Here is a 4896-nt window from a genome sequence, read left to right as displayed (position 1 = left end):
GGGTACAATCAACAAAGACTTTGGGAGGAGGAACCCTGAGAGCGTTTGACATCACCGAATCCTGCCTTTCTAGTTTTCCTCAATGTGAGGCTCTCTTTGGAATTGTAAAAAACAGTCAGGGGAAACTTGATCAGGCAGGGAGGTGGGCTTTGCACAAAGTCCTGATCCAGAAGAACCGTTCCTGAAGAGTTCTGAATTCTCAGCCAAGGCTCAGGACAGCTAGAAAACTGGTCTCAGGACTTGTGGGGAGAGAGAAAACATCTCTGCTCCTTCAACCTTGCACTTGTTAGATCAGAGGTGTTTTCGATCTTTCCCAGGAAGGCTCAGATCTATGCCTGTTGGCCAATGTGACGTGTGGCAGGAGGGTGAAGTCTTTGGTTTGGAAGCTGTGCCTCTGGGGGGTGGGGCGGAGGCAGGAGAACCAGTCCTGTGCAGGTACACGGTGTGATTGGCAGAGAAGTTGACCTACCTGGGTGTGGTGGGGAGGAAAAAGCATTCGGGAGATCTCTGATTTGCCTGCCAGTTTCCTGGGGCTTGTTCTGGAGATTATGTGGGTAATGCATGAATCGAACGGAGGAGAGAAGGGATGGATTGATTTCTCTTGGGAAGGGCTAAGAATCTCCATGCTAACCTCCAGCCTTCCTGAGGTTCTGATCAGACTGTGGAGGGCCATCGTCCTCATGGAAGCAGCCACAGAATAGGTCAGATTTGAAGAACACGGTACATTTAGGAGTGGGTATGGCCGTGGTGTGTGTGGGAGGGGCCAGAGGTGGTGGCAGTCGGAGATGAATAAATGAATTTCGGTGATCAGATCACACTAAAAAGCAGCCGTGGACAGAAGGTCCTCGCTTGCAGTGGGGTTGGCGGGCCATCAGCATCAATGTCATCTGAGAGCTTCTTAAAAAAGGCAGAACCTGGGGCCTGTGGGGTCAGAATCTGCAGTTCGACAAGATCCCCAGTATAGTGGCAAAGGTGGTCTAGGCCTGCATTCCAATTCTGCCGTCACTGGATGCTGCTTGTGGCAGAGGCACACCCTGGAGCGGAGAGCCAGGGCTAGACCACTTGGTTGACGTGATCGATACCCACGTCCCACGAATGCCGACCCCAAGGGCCAGAGGCACGTGTGCTCTCTGTGCCTCAGCTTCTCCATCTGTGACCTGGGGACAAGGAGACCGCTGGGCCATTGTGAGGATGAACTATAAAGCCAAGTAAAGCACTCACCCGGAAAGTAGTGAGTGCTCACTAAATGCTCGGTCCTGGGGACTTTTTCTTTGAATGGCGTGCTGTTGGACACGTCCCTTCACCTCTCAGGTTCCACGCCGAGGGAGTGAGGACGGTAACAACTGGTCACTTGGCTGCAGCGAGCATTAACAGTGTTCTGTGGTCTGTAAACGCCTCTCCAGATGTCAGGATGCTGTTGTCAACAGCCTGCTGGAGGGAGGAGGACAGGTATGAAGGGAGGCTTTCGGCCGGTCCTGGGAAGAAGGCAAGTCCTCCAAGCAGCAGGGGACCACCGAGGCTTTTCTGAAGCCCAGTGAGAACCAGACCACCCTCAAATGCGTGGTAAGGTGAAAGGTCAGTGGGCTCATGTCATCCTGTCCCTTGTCTCATTCCCTCCACCCCCATGGGATCAGACCACCCATGAAGGGACATGGGCTGGGAGCTGGTGGGTAAACGATATCTTCCTTTCGCACCAGCCGGTGTGAAGCAAGGCACAGCCGGGGTCGCCACCCTCGACCTCTGCCCTAGAGCCCCCAGACTTCCGCTAGCCGTTTTGTGCCGGGTGATCCTCGAGCAAGGTGACAGCTCAGACCGCTCACTCCGCTATTCTGACACGTGCGGTCCGTTTTGTGATCTTGGCTTTCCTGGGAGGGTGTAACCAAGCACGCCAGGGATACATTTCATCATTTGCAGGGCCAAAGGACAGGAAAAATCTTTTGCATTCACTTCCTGTCGCTTGCTTAGTGCCTCAGCGGGCAGCAAAGCTGACCTCAGACTTGCCATCCCACTGGGAGAATGGAAGTATCCACAGCCCACCTCACATTTTTTTCTCCACCAGGGTTCTGCCTGATGGAGTCCCCGTGAGTCTCAGCCCCCAGTGCTTTGGGATGCTGTCGGGGCCCAATATGCTAATTCAACCACTACTGGGGTCCCTAGAGGGTTCCAGAAAGGCCTGAGAATCTGCCCCCATTTGGAAGGAAAGAATCCACGCTGACTCACCCCCCACCGACCGGCTCATGCCTGGCGCTCTGCCCTGGGCGCCTCCACCGGCCTCCCGCGTGGAGGACCCAGGCTGCAGCCCCTCTGCCTTTGTCTTCCTGGTCCTCCAAGATGGCCTTTGTGAGTGTCCCACGTCCCCACAAAACTACAGTTGCAGAATCTACAACCCAGGTCAACACAAGAGGAAGGTAAGCTCGGCTCTCTTTCTAACGATCTGTTATCACGTCTGGAACCATCTGTAAAACTTTGACAGCAGCATGTCCCTCCCAAGGACGGGGTGACATTTGAGTTTAACCAGCGCTGAGAAGCCATCGTGACCCTCCTGGGTCCTCCGATCTCCTGAAGGAAACCCCCACGTCTGCCCTGCCCGAGCTGTCCCACGTAGGACTCCTCCTGCCTCGGGGACAATGTCAGTTACTGTTCAGAATAATGCACACTTGTGGTGCCCCCAGGCATAAATAATAGTGCCCTGCCGCTCCTGACACTCTTGGGGAGGCCCATCCTGAGGACTGGCTCCTCTGTGTGCAGCTCGGTGGGGGGAGGGGGTGAGCGTCTGCTGGTCTCAGTGACCGGGTGTTGGTGACTGGGTGTCGGTGATCGGGTGTTGGTGGTCTCCTTCCCGCTGGGCAACTGAAGAGCCTGTCACTTTTCAGAAAGCGCGTGGAGCCGTTGGGAGGGTTGGTTTGTGGCAGGGCGCCCATTCGTGTGTGTGGGTCCATCTCTCTCTGGCATCTTCTCAGGGAATTCTGAGTCAGGAGGTGAGTTCTCAGGAGGCAGGAGGGTACCTGTGACATTGGGCCCAAGTCGAAGGCCCCTCACTCCGGGATCCTTCCAGGGGTGTTGGTGACCCTGACTCTGGCCGGTGCCGGAGTCCGGCCGCCCGGAGACAGTGAAGTGGGAGGCTGAGGCTCCTTCCCCATGGAGCAGCCCAGGAGCTGCTCTGAGATAGTTTTGTCCTTCAAAACAAAAGTGTCCCTTGATTTAAAAGAAAATGCTGGTCCCCACTGCTTAGTTCGCCCTTCGTGGGGAACAAGCCCCGCATTCACTCGGCAGAGGGTCCCCTTACTTCTCTGAGGCCATGGAGAAGGCATCATTATTAGGCTAGAAGACCGAGATGTGGGACAGCCAGGCCCTGCTGCGGTCTCTCAGGGCCCTTAGGGACTTAGGAACGAGCCCTGCCTCTCGCAGACAGACGGCTCAGCCTCAGAAACTTTCTTTCTCCTTTGACTCTTTTGATCTCTCAAAGGTGTCGGGAGCCTTTTCTCAGACCAGGTTAAAAAACAAAACAAAACAAAAAAAACAACGCTGCCGTGGAAACAGGTTGGATTCTCCTTACTCATGATGCACCCTGTGGCCTGGATACAAACAGTAAGTCTTCAACCCCCCAAGACACCGTCACGTGAAGGAGAGAGGAATCATTTCAAGACAGGCGCGAAGTGCCTTAAAGCAGAACGAGAGTAAGAGGGGAAAACTTCGACTGGTCCTTTTGTGCTGGGGGAATAAAAGGCGTGGGGTGAAGTTCAGCTTCCGGGACGCTCGCAGACAACCGGGGACACTGGCACTAATCAAGACGCCGGCTTTCAAAAGGAGTGAAAACTCTAACTTTGAACTACGTTCTCCCAGTCCGTTCCTTTCAGCGATCGTCCCTCTGCAGGCGACTCTCAGACCTGTGTCTAGATACTTCTCGGGAGCTCCAGATTTCTTTTTTTCCCCCTGATGGCCTGTTGGATTTGTCCATCTGGGTATATCTTGCTGCCCCCCAAACTGAATGTGTCTCCGACGGGACTCCACCCTCCCCTTCAAAATGGCGCTTCGTCTCGACTTCCCAATTTCTACTGATGGCATCGACTCTCCTTGCTAAGTGTTGTCACTTCTAGCTCTTTAGTGGTTCCAGAAACTTCTCTCTCACTGTGTTCCCACCACTAGCCCTGTAGTGAAACACCTAATTACTGCTTCCTTTGACAATTGCAACAGGCACCTAGCTTGCCTTCTTCACATCTGGCCTTTCTCTGCTCCAATCTTGCTACATAAATCGTGCTGGATTCCATTCCTAAAGCAAAGCTACCATCCTCTCATTCCCGTAGTGGACATTTGTCATTAGTGGCCACGCCATGTCACTAAAAAATGTCCTCTCATATTTTGGGTCAACGCCTTCCTAAAGTAGAGCCCATCTCTCCCAGACTCCCTTGCAGCTAAGGCTCAGGTTTATAATTTCAGTTCTATGAATCACAGGTACCCCAGGTTCCTGCAGGAGAAGTAGAACCGAAAGTGAGTAACCTTTGGAGGTGGTCGTGGGGAGGGATCCGTTCTTCTGCCAAAAAACACTTCTAGAGTCGCAGAAGTATTGGTGGAATGTGTTTTATTGTTATCTAGCTTCAGAGCCTGGCTGTTTGGCTCACCTGAAGATTCAATACGCTACCTAATATTGTTTGATAAATTATCCTTCAGCTTGGACGAGGCGGAGTAGATTCTGTTGTTGGCAACTAAAACAAAAATTAAAAGGACATGTTAAATGGCTCCTCAGTGACTAGGGAAATAAGCACATGCCCCTGAATCTGGCACCAAATTTCTCTACAATAAGGTCTCAAACCAACAGACCATTCGAGGCCATCAAAGCTGTGTGTCTCTTTTTTCTTCCTTCTGCCGACTTTGCCACATGCATTTCCTCTGACGTCA

The 4896-nt window shown here is 52.9% G+C and overlaps 1 long non-coding RNA gene across 1 annotated transcript; it reads left to right on the top strand.

Moving 5' to 3' along the window:
- Positions 1-405: 405 nt before the first annotated feature.
- Positions 406-3394, top strand: LOC120600639 (uncharacterized). Its single transcript, XR_005652253.1, has 3 exons — positions 406-720; positions 1404-1563; positions 2060-3394. It is a non-coding gene; the product is annotated as an uncharacterized LOC120600639 (long non-coding RNA).
- The last annotated feature ends 1502 nt before the right edge of the window (positions 3395-4896 follow it).

The sequence above is a fragment of the Pteropus medius genome, unplaced genomic scaffold, assembly GCF_902729225.1.
Source record: "Pteropus medius unplaced genomic scaffold, Ma_sr-lr_union100, whole genome shotgun sequence".
Lineage (NCBI taxonomy): Eukaryota > Metazoa > Chordata > Mammalia > Chiroptera > Pteropodidae > Pteropus > Pteropus medius.
This window is presented reverse-complemented; position numbering and strand designations above follow the sequence as displayed.